This window comes from Brassica napus, chromosome C2, assembly GCF_020379485.1.
Source record: "Brassica napus cultivar Da-Ae chromosome C2, Da-Ae, whole genome shotgun sequence".
Taxonomy (NCBI): Eukaryota; Viridiplantae; Streptophyta; class Magnoliopsida; order Brassicales; family Brassicaceae; genus Brassica; species Brassica napus.
The window spans coordinates 6,804,754-6,825,105 of record NC_063445.1 but is presented as its reverse complement, the minus strand read 5'-3'; the positions used below and the strand labels follow the sequence as shown (position 1 = coordinate 6,825,105).

The window sequence follows — 20,352 nt, the reverse complement described above, 5'->3', positions numbered from 1 at the left end:
AAATTTCCTCTCTAAATTATCATCCAGTGTTATAAAATATTACAAAATATTTTAAAAAGTGAAGAAAAAAATAAACAAAACTTCAGTAGGTTTGATATGCGATAACTTTCTTAGTCAATATATCAACACAAATATTAATTTACCTTTACTTATGAAAAAAAATTGAACCAATGTGAAAATAGTTTTCCAACGTGTAATAGTATATCATCATAAGTATTCGTTGGGTTGGATTATGATATATACACATATGTATATATATATTAAAAAATATTTTTTTCTTTATATTTTTGAAGAAAATTTAATTAAAATGCATATTATGATGTCAAATTAAACCATTTAACTAAATAAATTATAATATATCATAGTTTTGAAAAACAATAATATATCTTACTTTTTCTTGCATATAATTTTTCACACAAATGACCATTAGGTAGATGTAACAATTAGAAGTCAGATTTGCTTTAACTTCCACATTTGCAGAGAGAATATGATACAATGGTTTTGAGCTTCCGCATGTGTAAATGATCTTACAAAGTTTTATGTATTAAAGATACTTTATTTTACTTTTTAATACTGACATATAGTCAAACAGATTCATAATCTGAAATTTCTCTATTATATTATTAATATTGGGGGTAGTTGAAACTATGTATTATATTTAGTTAAATATTTTATATTTCAAACGAATAATAGTATACTTCTCACTAACTTGAATTAGTCAACGATTATGATTAAAGTCAAGAAATAATTTTGGTAGATGATGGAAGCAAACGTGATGGTCCAGCGAAGGAGTTGGCAACAAAGGATCTGAGGAGAGAGGAGTGAGGAGTGAGACTCGAAGTGAACTATTAGTTAGAGAGCTATAAGTTCAAAACGAACTGATACCGAGGATTAACGGCATAGTAATCAAATCCTCCCTTTGGTCGACTTCGTTTCCCATGAAGATGTTTCTGTTCTTCACTGATCTTGTTCTTTGCACCTTAAGTTGTCTAATATTTGAGCAAAGTCAAAGCTCATTTTTTACTTCCTTGAAAAAGTGGTGACATCAAGCTTCCACGTGGCAGGATAGTGTCCATCCGGAACTCCTTCAGTAGCCTGCAAGAAATATGGAATATGTATTACAAATTAATAAGGCCAGGAAATGGAGCATCCCAATATATAAAGACGGACGAGGGCCATGAGGCTACCTCAAAATATTTGATGAGTTTTTTTGAGTGATGCCCTAGACTTCCAGCATATATAACTTACCCTCCTCGTTTCATCGACAGAAGTTGCATACTTGCATTAATCGAAAGATGATTTGTCAAATGTATTCTGGTTTCAGGACTCAAAAGTAGAGTATTCCATGGGCAAACCTCATCGACGGATTTGAAAATGTGATGCCCTAAGAATAACAATGGCGGCAGCCCTTGCTTACCAGATGTAGGCTCGTCCATGAAGATTAAAGAAAGGGCTACTAATTCAACTGAAATAGTAAGCCTTTTCCTCTGTTCTGGCAAACGACCATTAACTCGAGGAAGGCCAAGTATAGAGTTTTTAAGAGGTTTAAGCTCCACTAACTCCATTACTTCTTCAACAAACATCAATCATTCACATAAAATGGCAAAAGAGGTTACAACTTTTATAACATCTCGCGAGTAGTTATGAGAACAAAATTAATTTTTCAGCTTAGTAATAGTACTTACCTCTCGTTTTTTGCATCTATATCAACATCTTTGCCACCTGTTATAATGGCATTCAAGGAACAACTCACAATAAGAAAATTCACTCCGGTCTTGATCAGCCTCGGGATCAAGATTAAATTTGGTTTCTTCACCAGCCATCTTCATCACAACAAAGTCCCCTCTCTCTACCACTCCCCTTCAGCCAGTCTGATATATTAAACCCTTGAATCAGATTCTCCTCTCAAGCTATTTTTCATATTTCCCTAGCCATTGCTTTAGCCTCCACTTCCTTTCATGGACGTGATTTATCTCAGACGACAATATATCTTCCCTTACCCATGCTGCATACGGCAATAGCTGCCTCTTCTTCTTGATCTTATACTCCTCATGAAAGGCTTTGTCAGCTTCCATGGCAAAAGCATGGAAAGGTTTATTCTGCTTTCGGTACTCTTTCTTGTACCAACATCATGTATATGTATCTTTAGAGGCTCCTATTTAATCAGAGGCTCAGCATCTCGGATCAAGTTTCTTTTGTAACATGGGATCCAAGACTTGCCACCGGAATCAACACCATAAATTCTTGGGGACCTTCAACCTCCAAAGTACCTCTGAATTAAAAATTATCTCATATGAAGCATCAACGAATCAAAACCATCTTTATCACGCATATTCACCAATCTGAAAGAATTAAAAAAAAAAATCAAGAATGAACTGAACTGTATGTAATATCGGTAGTAGATGAAAAGTTGAGTGGAAATACAAAGTAACAGAATTTTCGAGACCAAAACTCAGACCATGATAACCATTTGAGCATATGAAATGGAAAATGGAGAATGAAAAAACTGGTTCTAGTTACTGAACTCTCAAAGGATCAAAATCTCCACAGTAAATGAAATATGTAAGTCAAATTAAGCCATGTAATCTTGTGCATGCCCAATTTTTTGTTCAACCAATTTGGTATGCGTAAATTTAACTATGTGAAAACTTACCGTGAAATTATGCGTTTGAGTAGACATTAAAGTTTCTAATGACGTAACTATACTCATCACAAATATTAGGAGAAGAGCAAGTGCTTTCTCTGAAAATAAAAATAATCAGAACAATAGTCAGAGAGAAGAACATTGCATAGGCATATATTCAAACCAGAACCATTGTGCTATTTCTCACATTAACGTTCGGTTCTGTTCATTGAGATACTTCCTTGCACCTGTGACTTTCCATATCTCAGGTCCAGTAGTCGCATATAGTGGATTTGTTTTGAACAATTCAAAATTCACAACCAGACATAAAACATCTATCTATATATATATATAAAGAATGGTTTCCTTTACTCCTAGGTCATCCACATCAGATTCCATGTCACTAATTCAGAGTTTGTGGTGACGACTCGTGTCACAGTTAATCAAAAGTCAATGTTTCATTAATTCTTGAGTTTAATGGGTTTTATGTGTTTACTACGGTCCAAATACAACTTCTCTAAAAAAATTGTATACGAAACTTAGGGAAAGTGGCTGTCGAGCAAAAATTTCCGTTCAGTCAACCGTCAATAGAAATCCAACGATTTCACCGGTGACGAACGATTTCGATCAATGTCAGTCGGAAGCCGAATAGACTTATTTAATCTGGCGCAGTTACAAAAATTAATTTGGCTCATGCATCTTCATTAACATTCACATTAATACCTACTCTCTACTTCTCACACAATCTCACATTCAATGAATCCCTTCATTCATTCTTTTGTATTAATCCTCCATTTTAAATATCAAGGTTTTCTTCCAACAAAATCATCAGTTCATTTCTCTTAATAAACAATACAAAAAGGTGATGAAAAAATATTTGTTAAGCCCATGGTTGTACTTAACGGATTGTGACAGAAAAGTGATAAGAAACAGAAAAAAATGAGATGAGAAACAGAATAAGCAGAGAAGAAGAGAAAAGAAGAAGACGATAGAAGAGGAGAGATAACTTTTTTTAGTGAACCTTTTTTTTAAAGAGCTCATAATAATTTCCAATATCTTGGTGTTGATTTTTTATTAATGTGGCTCCCTAAAAGCTTGTTGGCCCTGATCTCAAGGATACAACAGTTAGTGCAGACACTTATGGATACAGAATCCTGTGTGAGTATGCATGATTGTGATATGTGAGTATATTTCAATTACATCTTTTCCATACTGAGTAGTGGACTGTGAATTCTATTTAACTTGGTTGCTTCTATGTCTCCAAAATTGGCTAAGTTTTGATAAATACATAGAATGCATTTTTCTTATTATACTTCTAAGTTTGAGTCTGCATATATCACAATAAAATGAGGACGGTGAACGAATGAGCTGAGTGTGGAATATTAAACATGTTCTTATATAAAATTGAAGCGTTGTAGTTTTGTCCAAATACTAACTTATGCCTTATTTAGAACACTCACTTCCCATAACATATATACTCTCTTCTCGGCAAATAACACCTGCTAGCCTAATAAAAAAAACAATCACAACGTTGACACATTTGAAAGAAAATTTGTCCAACTGCACCTCCTATTTCGGATAAAAACAACTAAACAACGATATGAAAATAAATAGTTTCAAATATATATATATATATATATATATATATATATGAAAATAATGTTTCATTTGACATCAACCTAAAATAATATTTCAGCACATAATTAATAATATAATATCAAAGACATAAATTTTAAAAATATTCATAGGAGAAAATATAATCTAAGATTTTTGTATTAAAAATTATTTTACTTATTATCAAAATTATCATAATTACAGTAGAATAAACAAAGAAAATATGTAAAACTATTATGTATTCATGAACATTTTAATATTAAGATAATCATGATCTATGAAAAGAATAACAAAACATATACAATAAAAGTTAATATCACCTTAAATTTTAAGTAAGCTAAACATTTTGAAATACTCTTTAAACTAATATATTTATGTATTTTTGGTTACTAACACGCTCGTAGCGTGGAGAGAGAGAGAGAGAGAGAGTAAAATTATGCCAATAGTAAAAATTAGTTTTTTGGTTAATTTTAAATTAAGAAAATATTATATCTCATATACATTTCTTGAAAATGTAAACCTAAAACACAAACCACAAATCATATAAACGATAATAATCTCGATACAAGCAAAGTATATCCCGTCCGTAGGATGGGCCGACCCTAGTATTTCATATAAAGCACTACTTAAATGATAAACAATACCTTTGGCTTGACAACACTCTCAAACTGTCGAGCACGTAAACATTGGGTGTTATGGCCAAAATCTCAACATTAAATGAAGAAAACTATAGCGGTGGATACGACTGAGGGAGTCGTGTCTCTGACGAAGTATCTTGGATCAAACATGCAAGCACACAGAAGTCTCTCAGATTAAGGATATGTACCCTTGGTGGCAGACGACGTCACCGGATCCAAGCGTGTGAGCTTCTTCGTCACGTCAGTGTAACGATGGAAAACCGGAGGCAAGTATTTTGTCCAGTGGTAGAAGCTGGAAAGATTTACAGACTCGAATGAGTTTATATCGGAGGAGAAACAAAGGGAATTGGAACGATCTCGTGAATAGAGGAGTAAAAACATAATTAAATGAAAAGTGGGGGTCCACATTAATACACCTTAGACCATGATTATCCCATAAAACCCTTAATGGGTTTCTTAAAAAAAAATTAATTTTTTTTCTCAATAAAAAAATTTAAAAATTAAAAAAATGCACCAACCGCGGGCGGTCACGTGTCAATGGAGTCCGCGAACAGTCCAACACCCCAACAATAGTCGATCCTTAATCTGGGTTTTCTGTTACCATTTTTTGTGTTTCGTTGGGACCCACCTTGCTAAGAAACTACCTAATCTCCCCCGATAAACTTGCCTTTAGCAGCAAATTGCAGAGAAATGAGTTTTCCGATGGGAGTACAAGAGGCGTCATTGAACGATCTATGGTTGAAGTGAGAGACGTGGCATATTAGAGTCTTCTAATTGGTTGATTTAATTTGCTGAGATGGATAAGCCGAGAGGGTTTCATATTCTTCTTTTAGTACCGTAAGATTTTCTATAGTAATCATAATTCTGTTCCATATAACCATAGAAGAAATAATTTTATTTCTATTCTTGCCTCATCGTGTGGGGTAGTGTGGCAAATATGTTTTTGAAGTGATGTAACGTGATATCAATGATATATTTTTTATTTATCTTCGCCAGAAAGAGGATATGAAGAAGAAATCTTTATAACATTTGTTAAATGGTCAAATCGTTAAGTTTGTTCCCAGTTTTGATTGCTGACCAAATATTTTGTTTTGAATACTTTACTATAAATATATATACATTTTCGTGTTGAAACTACACAGAAATATTAAGTCTCACATCGACCTTTAATTGTTTTTCTAGAAAATGGCGAAACTACTAGCTTTCTTTTGCCTCTTCTCCTACATCATTGTCTTGTCCTTGTGTTCAGTCTCAGCAGCCATAGATGATAACCAAGACCAACAGGTACTATTATATTTCTTATAATCATGATACATGGAGTTTAAAAAAAAAAAAATCAATCATGATACATGATTACAACGATGATGATGATGATGAATGATGTCGTAATCCATGAAAGGTCTATGTCGTCTACATGGGTGCACTTCCGTCTAGCGAGGTCTACACACCAATGTCCGATCACATGAATATTCTTCAAGGAATCACCGGAGAGAGGTGTGAATTAGTTACACCATTCTCTAGCGATTATAGCTAATATTATATAAACAAAGTTATGGTATGAACACTCTAACAAATGATATATTAATCTCTAGTTCTAACGAAGGTCGTTTGTTGAGAAGTTACAAGAGGAGTTTCAACGGGTTCGCCGCTCGACTCACTCAGTCAGAACGAGAAAGAATAGCCAGTAAGTGTTCTTCGAAATAGACTAAACTCTGAAAACCAAGTAAATAATTAAAATCCATTGATCCTAATTAGTGAAATTAAAATATATAATGATTCATGTTTTAAGGTTAGTTAAAAACCTCTATCTCCTTCTTAGATATGGAAGGAGTTGTGTCTGTATTCCTTAATAAGAATCTACAGCTCCAAACGACTACCTCTTGGGACTTCATGGGGTTAAAGAAAGGAAAGGCCACAAACCGGAACCTGGCCGTGGAGAGTAACACCATTATTGGAGTCATCGATGCTGGGATCACGCCGGAATCTGAAAGCTTTTCTGACAAAGGCTTTGGTCCTCCTCCTCAAAAATGGAAAGGTGTTTGCTCCGGAGGCAAGAACTTCACGTGCAACAAGTAAACTCTTACATATTATATTATATGAACTAAATGATTGATTGCCGACTTTTAAGTCACATAAACTATCGTAAATAATATATTTTATTATACTGCAGCAAGCTGATTGGTGCAAGGGACTACACAAGCGAAGGATCTAGGGACACTGTTGGACATGGTACACATACAGCGTCCACAATTGCTGGAAACGCTATTCAAGACGCAAGTTTTTACGGGCTTGGCAATGGAACCATGAGAGGAGGCGTTCCGGCCTCAAGAATTGTCAGTTACAAAGTTTGCACCTGGTTAGGGTGTAGCTCCGATAGTATATTGGCTGCCTTTGATGATGCCATTGCAGATGGTGTAGACATCATTAGCATCTCCGTTAATATGGGATACCCCTAACCTTTTGAAGAGGACCCCGTCGCTATAGGATCTTTTCACGCTATAGCCAAAGGGATTCTCACTGTGAATTCAGCCGGTAACAACGGTCCAGAAACGAAAACGCTAGAGAGCGTAGCTCCGTGGATCCTCACGGTTGCTGCCAGTAACACCAACCGTGCGTTTATCACGAAAGTTGTTCTCGGTAACGGTAAAACACTTGTCGTGCGTATCAAGAAACCTGTTTTTGATCTCTATCATCTTATCTTCGTGTCTTTAAATCCTTTTCGTTATATGAAACAGGGAAAGTCAGTGAACACGTTTGGTTTGAATGGAACAATGTATCCTCTTGTGTATGGAAAATCTGCTGTTAATTCGTCTGCATGCAGCGTGGAATCGGCAGAGTAAGTTCCTCTGTTCATGAATATGACCTAGAAATAGTCTTATATGTCTACCTTGAAACATTTGGTTTGGCCCTAAATTTTTTAAAAAAAAAACTGTACATAGATCGTATAGTTCCCAATTTATCAAAATTTTAAAATAAAATTAACTTAAACATGTTTATGACTTTATAAATTTCAGGTGATTAAAGAATTTGAGTTTATGTTTTGCAGGAAATGTGAAGAAGGGTGTCTTCAAGAATCCCTAGTGAAAGGAAAAGTGGTGGTTTGCAACTCCACGGATTCATTCGAAGCTCTTGCAAATGGAGCTGTTGCAGGCATTTCTCTCAACCGTACACCAAACGTTGCCTTCGTCACTTCTTTTCCCCTCTCTGCTTTATCACAAGAAGACTTAAACTCTCTTGTTTCTTACATTAAGTCCGAAAGGTAACATTCTTTTCTCGCATATTAAGCACTGAAAAAAAAGCAATCTAAAGTCTTACACAAATAAGTCGACCTTTATTTCCTTAGTTCTCCAGTGGCTACTGTTCTAAGAACAGAGGAAAGTTTTAGTCAGCTAGCTCCAGTCGTTGCTGCCTTCTCTTCTCGTGGTCCAAACACCATCGCAACTGATATTCTCAAGGTCTACGTCTACACAATCTTGTTTCTGCTTATTACTCTCTTTTCTATTTTTCTGGTCTGAGAGACAATGGTGGATGACTTGCAGCCGGACATATCAGCACCAGGAGTTGAGATCCTCGCTGCATTTTCACCTGAGGTTTCACCATCCTCGAGTGTGTATGACACAAGACGTGTGAAGTACTCTGTTCTCTCCGGAACTTCAATGTCTTGTCCACATGTTACAGGCGTGGCCGCGTACATCAGGACGTTTCATCCTCAATGGTCTCCTTCCATGATCAAATCTGCCATTATGACAACCGGTAAGCAAAAATTATAACATGGATCTAGCATGCATACTTTTCTTGCGCGCCCCAAGAAACCTGTAAATTTTTGTTTACACTCTGTCTACTTTGGTCTCCTAATAGCTTGGCCGATGAATGCTTCTGAAACTGGCTTTGTATCGAACGAATTTGCTTATGGAGCTGGCCATGTCGACCCGATATCTGCTACTAATCCTGGACTCGTATATGATTTGACTAAAGCAGACTACACTGCCTTCCTCTGCGGCATGAAGTACAATGAAACTATGGTGAAACTCATATCTGGTGAAGCCGCCACTTGCACTGGAGAAAACTTACCAAGAAACCTTAACTATCCTTCAATGTCGGCAAAGTTGTTGGGATCTAAAAGTTCATTCATCGTGAGTTTCAAAAGAACCGTCACCAATGTGGGTGCCCCAAACTCTATATACAAATCAAAAGTTGTCTTAAATTTAGGTTCTAAGCTCAACGTCAAGGTCTTCCCTAGCGCCTTGGTTTTTAAGAAGGTGAACGAGAAGCAGTCATTCACGGCAATTGTTACAGGCAGCGCTATCGACTCAAAACTGCTTTTGTCTGCAAACCTTATCTGGTCTGATGGCACTCATAATGTGAGAAGCCCTATTGTTGTTTATAAAAGTGAGTGAGGATATAAAATATGTATAAACATCAACATAGTTTAGTTTCGAAACAAATTTAGTTTACCTAGTATGTTTTGTAATTTTTTCAACATACAAAACACAATTTTCAAGCAATGACCAATACTGTATTTTAATATTTTTAGGAAAAAGAACAAATCACAATTTTCAAGCAATGACCAGAACGACTATTTTCTAATGGTTTTTTGCAGCGTTAAAACATTATTTTCATATGCATCTAAATTCAACTAGACACTACAAGAAATTGTTCGATTTTTGACCACTTAATCAGAAAGAAATTGGTCAGAAACAAGCATTTTTGTCTCATTTCTCACCACTTATAGTCGTCAAAAATACTCCATCAGAAATCGGATTTGGTTAGAAAATGGTCAATAAATTTTGACCATATAAATGGTCAGTAATTTCGTCAGAATTATCGTCATAAACTGGTCACAACAATGTTGACGATTTCCTGACGTGTTTCTAACCTTTTTTATTTGATGAATTTGACCATTCTGTGACTATTTCTTTTGATTACTTTTTGACTGGCTTGTAACAATTTATTATTGACAAACTTTTGACCACTTATTTTCTAACGACATTCTAACCATCTATTAGTGTTTTTATTTATTAATCAACAAAACTGTATTTAATATAAATAAATGACAAAATCAAATATTTTTATAATTAAAATCTAAATAATAGCGTTCGAAATAGTTTTAGCAAAATACTTAACTAAAACAGTAGTGTTATTTTTTCCTTGTTTTGCAATATCTCCTTGCTGTCTGCAAAAGATTAAAAAGTGCATTTAACCCAAAAAAATAATAGAAACTAAAGTTCGTTGACTATGTAAATCATAAAAGGAAAGAAGATTCCGTGCGTTTTGACTTATGTTACATAGAAACGGAATCGGATACGTGGAAGCAGAATCATATAGAAGTGCAGAAGCAAGATTTTTTAAAAAATTAGAAAGCAAGTACGTGTTGGAAGGGTATCTATTTATATAAGATTTTTTAAAAAAAATTTACAACTAAAAATTATATGATTTAAATTTAAAATAAATCATTTATTCATTTATAATAATTTTGAAATAATTTCATATTAAAATTATGAAAATACACATAAATTAAATTTAAAATAAATTATTATATTAATTATTTTTAATACTTTATAATTAATTGACATAATATATTTGAATATATGATTTATCTTTAATAAAAACCTCAATGCATAAAGATAATTTATAATATTAATATTAAATTGTATATTACTATTCTCTCTATTCAATATTATTAAAATTTGGATTTTATATAAATTTAAAACTAAAATTTTATATTTTTATTGATATAAAACATTGTGTTGTTTTTTTAAAGTACGGAAGCCTGGTTCCAAAACAGAATCGTAAGCTTCCAACGTGTTTTTGAAAAAAATATTTTAGAAGCGTTTTGGAAGCGAGATTCCGTAAGCTTCCACAAGGTTCCGATTCCGATTCCGAAGTGAGAAGCGAACGTCTGATAAGATTCCATGCAACGTAGGTTTTGACCTTTGACTGTAAAAGATAATTTATATACGTTTGTGTTATGTACGTATATAAATTTGGCCTGTCTTTTTTTTTATTATTAACCTGGGATATTTCGGATTCATGAAAGAACCAAGACTAATCCCTAATGGGGAGTGTAACCCACATATATATATTTTCTCCGGATATGCAAATACGCCGTAAGGAAGAGCACATATCCGTGTAGATGTCCAAAACAATATGATTTAGTTTCACTCATGCAGCATGTGGATTGAACTTAAAATGTGTTGGCCTCCCAGACCCTTCCCCTTGCTATCTGACCTGACCACAAGATCCAGGACAATTTGGCCGGTCTCAGTAAAGAGAAAGCAAGCAAATAAAAAGAATATCATAAAATGGCTATCACCAAGAAAGTTTTTGTTGCATTTGTTCTTGCCATCGTCTTTGTCTTATATTTTTATTTTCTTTTGTCAAATATTTTTGTCCATTGCCAAACAACATCTGATAGCATTCTGGTAATGACTTATTAAACTCACTAATTCTTTTTTTCTTTCTATATTACAGGTAATTTTATTACTTTTATGAATCTGTGTATCGATTTAATGATTATTATTCAACAGGTTTTGGAATTAAGCAGAGTGCTTATAATTGCTACACAATAGCTCCGTGTGCAAGCGGATGGGAAAGAGGCTGCGTGTTTTGTACGAGATTGAAGCTTATACCAGGGCCAGGCCGAGGCCGTTGTACCGCTGACAGCATGTTGTTGTGCTATCAATTAAGTATTCCTCTCAGACTAAATAATTTCTACAAGAAAATTAAATAATAACTGTTTTGACGAGGTTTTATTAATCTATTAATAATAGCAATTCTAATTAATTTATTAATTCTAACAGACACATGTCTTTTCATTATAATTTACTCATAATTGTTTATTTATAATCGTTTATGGTACTTTTCCGTTTATAACTGTTTTCATTTTTTTTAAATTGTATTTCTTTTTAGATTATGTTTTTTCAATTCTATTTATTATGTTTTGTGTGTTTCATAAATGTATATTATATTTTTCTGTTTATTACCACTTTGGAATTGGAAAATTTTATGTTTTTCACTTATTTCTTTTCAATTCTATTATGTTCTGTCGGAGATTTAGTAAATCATTGCAAACATTTAAATGAATTATTATAATAGTTTGGATGAACATTTGTAACTGCCTAAATGAACCATTACAACATTTAATTGTTAACTATCGCATGTTATGGTGTTCAACCATTGCAATTTGATTAACCATTGCAATCTTTGGTGGTTAAATATTGCAATATATGGTCTCTGTATGCATAGGAGTTGTGAGTAATTAAAACAACATAAAACATTGAAACAAAAAAAATATATAAATAAAGAGAAAAAATCACTATACTCTAAAGGATCATAAACGATGTTTTGTGAAGTAAAAAATCTTGTGTCAAGTTAAAACTACTCTAATCATTTTTTTTTTTTGAAACACACTCTAATCATTTATATTCCATTTTTTCTTCATATCTTTTTCTTCTTTGTCATTTTTCTTTGTTCTTTGTATTCGATCATTTCATTATTATTAATATGAATTCAGTTCAAGCAAATATCTTAAAGATTTATTCACACATATCATTATTCGTAGTTTTTATAAATCTTGTTTTGTTCATACTAAAATTTTGATTACGAATTTTGGAGTCCAGAGAACAAACATGCAAAAGATTCAGGTCACCAAATATTCTTTAAACTTTATTCAACTCTAGTTGTAAGCTATAATGTTACATGATTTTTTACATGTGAATGCCATTTTAAAATTAAAAATATCCACCAAAGACAAAACTAAAACTTAGTATTACTTTAGGCAACCCGTAATTATTTGAAAATGATAAAAGAATTACGAGGCTGATCAGATTTGGCTCCAAATCCAGTTAACATTTTTTCTTTCGATTGAGTATCAGAGACCTACCCTACTACTACAGATCATTGGGAAAAAAAAATTGGAAACGCACTTAGTGCCCAAAAATCATATACACCTCAAAAGAAGATGCTTGCCAGCAAGGTAAAAGAGAGAGTATTAATTTGATAAATTATTTTTTTTTCTTGCAAAAAAGAAAATAAACATGTTTAATAATTGGCAACTACCCAATAAAGTTGTCAAAACAAATCTGCAGATTAAAATAAACATATTTTAAATCGTGTTTACCAAAACAATATGCTATCAATCATATCTTTTTCAAAATAAGATTTAAATTATTTTAAAATTCTATTTAAACAAAAAAATATCACAAAATCAACTTAACTATTAAAAAAACATAAATACATAATTACTACGCAAATTTAAATACTATAAAAATACTAATAGTTGGGTAAATTTTATCCGGAACTTCCAAAATTTCCAAACTATTATCTAAACAAATTATGTGTAACCAAAAATGGTTATTATTTTTGTTTTTGACCTTTTTTGCCAATAAAGTATAAAAATCAGTGGTAGAATCAACATCTGAAATTATAGAAAATGAGGATACCCAATTTTATCAAATTTAAACTTATAATCTACAAATTAAAAATAAAAAGGTCAATCATTTTTATTTCGAGATGCACTAGTTAAACATATATGAAAGTATTACGGAAATAGTTTTATAGATCTAATATAGTATTCTGGTTGTAATTTAATATTTAATTATATATTTCTACGTAATTTTTTATATTTTGGTGTAATTTTTTATTAATTAATATTGTTTAATATTTTTATACTTGTGCTAGTTATTTATAAAAGTTTTATGATTTAAATTTTATGACAATAAAATACAAATAATTTTGAAGTTAAATTTGAAGTTTTGATTTTGGAAAAAAATATTTTAAAACTTTATATGAAGTTTTGCGAATTTAAAAATATAGTGTTTTTCGGAGATGCCCTGAAAGTAATATACACTCACTTATCCCTAAAGCTTAATGTGTCATCCCAATCAAGTATATTTTCAGTTTTCTTTTTACGTTTTGGAACCCGATGTAAGACCATTAACATAAATTACTTGATATTAGAGTACTATACAAAAATCTCTTTTGAAATCTTATTACAGACATTGCACTCACTGACAAAAAAAACTAAAATTCACGGACTAACCGAAATCATATTCTTTTTCCTCAATCTTTTTTATTTCTATCACTCTATCTTCTCTCTAAAATTTTAATTTGGTTTTTTGGCAGTTTTTGGTGGCTAATTACAACATTAACCCTAACTATAAGGAAATCTAGTTGTTGATTTAGTTAACTTCTATAAAAAAATTTGTGCGTTTGAATTTCAAAAGCTTAAATGAATCAGATCTACTTTTTTTAAACCGTAACTATTAAATTTATGTTGACTTATAGGCTATGGGATTCGAGACAAATATGTTATATGGAGGTGACGAAGCATCTGAAAAAAAACGTGACGGACCTCAAATCGCGAGTTCCATTCCGCCGTGGTCGTCGTGCTTGGGACCAGAATTGTGGCTGCTAGAATCGCCTTGATGTCATTCGCGGAGCACCGGAGACTCCGGAGAGAAACGTGATGGAGAAGCCGGAGAGCTCCATTGTCCGTAACCTCAAACTGTGAGCAAAATTCTGGCAGAGTTCTACTGTAATCCGCTTCAAGATCAAGTCGTCTCCTTCTAGTTGTGGTCTTCATGCTCCGGATATGAGTTGTGGCCGCCGGAATCGTTTGCAGATCAAAGAGAAAGCTTGATAGGAGCAACAATGGTTGACTTTTGATTATTTGCAACTATGGTCCTCCCATTCTTTCTTATTCTCCAATTTATCTCAAAGTTTTAATCAGTTCGAGTTTCTTCACGAATTTGCCCCGAAACTTCAAAATGTGCAATATATACCAAGCAAATATTTATTTTTTGCATCATTAGTCCATGTCGTATTGTTTAAATGTGTTTATGCCCCATATGTTTCTGACTTGCATTTTTCATTTGGATCCAAATTTTAAATACGCACTTTAGCCTATGTTCTATGTAAATGAGCACACAAATATATATATATATATATATATATATATATATATATATATATATATATTTAAATGCATCTTTAAATTATTAAAATAAGTTCAATAAGATGCTAAATATCATGAAAATATTAAATATCATTAAAATCATAACATTGGAGTATGAGTCATTTATTGTGTACATTGTTGTTGTGATATATGTATATAATCATATGTACACACAATTTATTATCCACATGTATGCATTCGAGACCATGGTTATGCAATTATGTATGCAAATACAATTTTCTATTAACAATTAAACGCTACTTAAATAATTTAATCTGGCTAATTAAGATGCAATAATAACATCTAAGTGTTCATATTGTACACATACATATATATCAGTGCACATATATACATCAACTTCAAAGTGTATATGTGTACACTATATATGTTCTTTTAGATATAAACAAACTGCACCACAATTGCATGGAAACAAGCGTGTACATGTGTACACATGTATAGCTTAAATGTAATGTACACACGACATTTGTGTACGAGCGAGTTTCAATGTACACACGACATGTACGAGCGACATGTACACACGACATTTGTGTATAACTTAAATGTAATGTACACATGACATGTACGAGCGAGTTTCAATGTTGCTCAATGATGGTTTAATTAGGTGTACACATGTATAGCTTAAATGTAATGTACACACGACATTGATATTAATTTAGTTCTGAGAATGATACTTGAAAAGGTAATATCAGTGTGTCAAATATCGTCAACGTGTACAAATATATTTAATTGTCCACGTGTACAATATTATACGAAAAATCACATGTACACCGATTCATTGGTTCATTGCTAAAATTATGATATTTAATAATTTCAATGATTTTGAGTACGATTGCTAAAAAGATGCATTTCAATGTTTTTGGTTTCAGTCAGATTTCAAAGATGCCCCGACCCTGCGTGTACATGGGAAGAAGGAAAAAACATCACATGTACATTGTGTTAACATTATCGTGAGTTCATGAAGTCGCATATGCTTAGTTATTTAGATAGAAAACCTACAAGAAGCAAAAATGTGTACACAATCACTTTGATGTATAATACAAAATTAGGTGTACACATGTACAATTTGAAAGTAATGTACACACAAATTTTTTTTTTTGATTTTTTCATTAATGATGGAAATTTACGAAAATACCATAGTCTTCTTTCTTGGTCACTATCGACCAGAAACCCTAATTTCCGCCTCTTTCACCTATTTTCACGATTCTTTACATTTTTCACTAGTTTTTTATGTATTTTGTCCAGATCTGATAAATTTCAATCTTAATTCATGGTTTTACATTTCAATCTTAATTCATGGTTTCAATCGTGGAAGAGGAGAGCTTCGACTTGGGAGGGTTTCAGGCGAGTTGACAAGTGGAGAATTCAATGAGATCGATGGAAATGCGGCAGATGATAAACGTCGTTGAGCAACAGATTTGCCGGAGATGAGTTGAAGATGATGATTGGAGTTGTAGAGCACGATGGAGACGAGCACAAGGCAGGAGGCATGGCGGCTGGTGGTGCAATTAAAGCTTCAGCAGCCAGAGAGAAGCACATATCGGATCGTGACGGAGAGCTCAGGAAATTAACTGTGGGTGTAGTGTTCATCATCGTTGTGTTTTTTTTAGATCTAGTTATTAAAAAATAAGATATGAAAAAGAAAAAGGTAATATTGGTTATGAGTTAACTAGAGAGTAACTGAATTAGTTAGAAATCAGGGAAAATGTTAGAGAAAAATGTCTTAGTAGAACAAACTGATCTATTGTGTTAATAAAAACATAAAACTGTCTGTAAGCGTAATTGTTTCTTTCATGAATACCGATCATCTTATTAATACAAATTTTGAGTAAACGGGTAAATTACATTGAAAAGTCAAAATGCATCACTTTACATATACATATACCTCAACAAACCGTACATATACATATACACATAACACATGCGCATGGTTACATATACATAGCCACATACACATACGTAATTTTATACTATATACTGTGTCTGTATATTATTGACTTCCGTCCGGAAGTAAGATAGGGACTAGTGAGAAGAATCTCTTACACGAGAATATATCTCTTATCCAAAATGGACAACCGTTCTCAGTCTTTAATTAGATGCTTTTAGCTATCACTCCGTATATAAATTTACAAATGAAAATACTTGTTTGTGTAATACATACACTAATCTTTGAGTAAATATGTATGTATATCCATAATATAGGTATTTTATGATGCTTTTAACAATATACACAAAAAGACCATTAATGTTACAAATTTTCAAGGCAGCTAGAATTTTTGGTCTCCAGTTTGAGATATCTAAACTAAAGTATTATTATCAGCTATATCTTTGGGTATTATTCCCCGGAACAGAATCCCTCTTCCCAACTACGCGTCAACGACGTGTATCATATCACGTACTACTTTGCTGAGTAAGATTCTTTTTTTCTTTCGTGAGTAAAAAAAAAAAAAGGTTATTAGTGATTTAAACCTCCAACTATTTTCAAATCGGACGAAAAACCTCCAACTAAAATTTTATGTTTTTAAACTTTCAACTATTAGAACGTTAATACTGTTAACCTTCCGTTAACAAAACCAGTTTTTCTTAACGGAGACCCGTTAAATCAAAACGCAGCGTTTCATGTAATCACGAAAACGACACGAGGTTCTTATAATTAATCGATATTTTAGTGATTTAAACAGCCTTCAACTATTTTTAAATCGGATCGAAAACCCACAACTAAAATTTTATGTTTTTAAACCTTCAACTATTAAACATTTAGTGCTTTTAACCCTCTGTAAACAAAGTCATCTTTTCTAAAGGGGGAACCGTTACATAAACGACACTAAATGCTTAAAACCTCTCTATATCAATGGATAATGATGATAAGCTTAAATTAACCCTAGAGTCAACTCTCTCAGATAAGAGATCGGATGTAGCACTTGGAAATCAAATCCACAGAGAGCGTGGAAACACAATAAAACATATTAAATATAAGATTAAGCTAGACAGGTAATTGGTTAAGACAGTAAATAATGATAAGTAGTAAATAAGATAGATTGGCTGAGTTCAGAGAATAAGATATAAGCTAGACTTTCAGGTTAAGGGAATCTTAATTGTGATGTAGTTGCTAAGTGCATGTGTTAATCAATCCTAGAACTCGAATTCTAAAATCCTATTTTTTTTCTTTTTTTAAACAATATAAATACAAAAATAAGAATATTCAATAAAAAATTTAAATTGAAATTATAAAATACTAAAATATATATATTATATTTTAATTAATATTATAAAATTTTAAAATAAAAATATTTTCTATAATTTTAAAAAATTCAAAACTATAACTTTCTAAATATAATTTTTATATTTATTATAATATTATAATTTTTTGATATTTTTATAATTATATAAAATATAAATATTGTTAATTTATTATTTAACCGCTGCTGCATTTGGTAGTTAACCAGTCATAAGTATCCCGCAAACGCACCAATTTCTAACCACAGAACCAGTCGTACAAATCTCTTAAAACCGCTAAAAAACGCAACCATCCGCATCTGCAAACTCCCGCAACCGCTGCGTTTGAACCAGTCAGGCCCTCAGTCTAACAAGGTTACTACTCAGAAATAATCAAACAAAACACAAAGATAAACTGAATGAATTGCATGATAGATTCGAGATAGATAAACCGGAGTTCCAATACAATGCATTGAATGAGTTCATGATCTTCTATCCAAAACCTTAAGCTTCTAAAACCCTAATATATTGTCTGTGTTTTTTTTGCCTAAACAGTGGCACAAAATATATATCTAGGTAAAAACTCGTGAGGGGGCATTCTTGTAATGTGGACATGGATGTAGTCCATCCTATCTTGATATCAATTTAACTGTTCTCTTCAGAAAATATGACTTTATTTACAGAGGGTTAAAAGCATTAAAGGTTTAGTTGAAAGTTTAAAAACATAAAGTTTTAGTTGGGGGTTTTCTATCCCATTTATAAATAGTTGGAGGTTTAAATCACTAAAATATCTATTGATTATAAGAACCTCATGTCGTTTTGGGATCACATGAAATGCTACGTTTAGATTTAACGGGTCTCAGTTAAAAAAAAACGATTTTGTTAACGAAAGGTTTACGGCATTAACGGTTTAATAGTTGAAAGTTTAAAAACATAAAATTTTAGTTGGAGGTTTTTCATCCTATTTGAAAATAGTTGGAGGTTTAAACTACTAATAACCCTAAAAAAACTATGTAAAATATCCGTTTACTATAGTAACAATAATGTTGTTACTATGGTATTTTATTAATTTATAGTAGTAAATTATAAAAATTGTTTTTAGATTTCTATATTTAAATAACTTTTTTTGTAAACTAAAAAAAATTATTTCATTTTTATATATTCATTAAATTTTGTAAATTTAACTTTCATATTATTTTTATTATATTTTTTGATGTAAATGAAATAGTAACATACAACTTAGATGTGTTTTTACATATAGTTTTATGAAATATCATCAAAATATTATAAAATCTTACAAAAATAGAAATAAACTTTATTGTGGATACTAGAAAAACAGTACACTGTATTATTTTAAATATATAAATAATTAATTAATCATTTAATGGGACCAAATATTTTTATGGAATCTTCTAAAATTTATTATTTACCGACTTGTGTTATATTTCGAACTGGCTAAATGGGATCGATAAATTTATTAATTTACTGTGTTTATTAATTTATCGAATATTAATATATAGAATCTTAACTGTATTGAGATCTTATATATTTTTGAAAATAATCAGATACTTGTTCATTATTTTGTTATTTTCTCGAAATTTAGGGTCTAAATCTTAATTTCTATAGATAAAAATCAGTTTCAGTTTTTAGGAGGTGTTATTCAATTAGTTATTTAAAATAAATTATTAATGTTTTGTAATCTATCAAATTTTAAAATTTTAAGATAATTTAAATTGAGGATTCTAAATTCTCTGCAGTATGCATTGGGTTTTGAATTCAAACATTTATTCATGAGACTCCATAAGAAATGATTTGAAATCAAAGAAAAATACAAAAAAAAATAAAATATTTAAAAGTTTAATAATAGTAGATTTTTAAAACTAGATTTAAATGATTCATTGAATAATATTAGATTTAAAATAGAATTTATAATTATTATTCGAATAACAGTGAATTATGTTTAGATTTAAATTCTGTTAAAATATATGTTACCAAATTATTTTAAAACAGTTTGGACAAATTTTAGATTATCTGAATTTTTAAATCTAATGATTGGTTCTGTTGTAGGCCTTTTAGGTTGACCTACCAAGGACGGCACTAAAGTTTATATCACGAAACTAAAACAAATTTACATTAAAAACTATTTTATTGTTATAAAAAATTAATACATCTTTTCATAACAATTTCATGAAGATTTTTTTTTTTTTGCATATCTTGATTTTCGATTAACTTCATTAATTTCCAAAAATATATTTTTTCATAACTCTTTGCTTTTTTGAAATATTTTG

At 31.5% G+C, this 20,352-nt stretch overlaps 1 pseudogene; it reads left to right on the top strand.

Moving 5' to 3' along the window:
- The first annotated feature begins 4,549 nt into the window (after window positions 1-4,549).
- On the top strand, window positions 4,550-9,394 carry LOC106417099 (annotated as a pseudogene).
- Window positions 9,395-20,352: the final 10,958 nt, after the last annotated feature.